Source organism: Myotis davidii, unplaced genomic scaffold (assembly GCF_000327345.1).
Source record: "Myotis davidii unplaced genomic scaffold, ASM32734v1 scaffold484, whole genome shotgun sequence".
NCBI lineage: Eukaryota > Metazoa > Chordata > Mammalia > Chiroptera > Vespertilionidae > Myotis > Myotis davidii.
The window spans coordinates 808857-809298 of NW_006295459.1; positions in this window are offsets into that span (position 1 = coordinate 808857).

The following is a 442-nucleotide window of genomic DNA, read 5'->3' on the forward strand; positions in this document are numbered from 1 at the left end:
GTGTTTTAACCAAGGTCACCTCTCTGAGAAAGGTTGTTTCCCCAGGTAGGGATTTTTCCCTGAAGTCAGGGAGGGGATGAAACTCCTTAACTAAGTGCCAGCCGGGTAGTTAATCACTTTAACTACAAACAATCATGCCTAAGCTACATAATCTTTGCTCCCTGGAATGGAGATAAGAAACGCCCTAACCTTTGTAATAGAAATTGACAGGATTAAAATCAACTGGTATAAATACGGATGTAACAAGACAATAAACGGCAGAACTTCTCTGGAGATCCAGACCAGAACTTGGCTGGAGATCCTGGCTAGGCTGCTGATCAACTGAACGCTGTCTCCGTGTCATTCCTTCTTCGCCGGGTGACTGGCGGCACTGGCAGCCCCCGCTGGCGGGGACGATGCCGACATCTCCGCGGCCCAGGCGCTTGCCAGTTCCGGCGCCTGC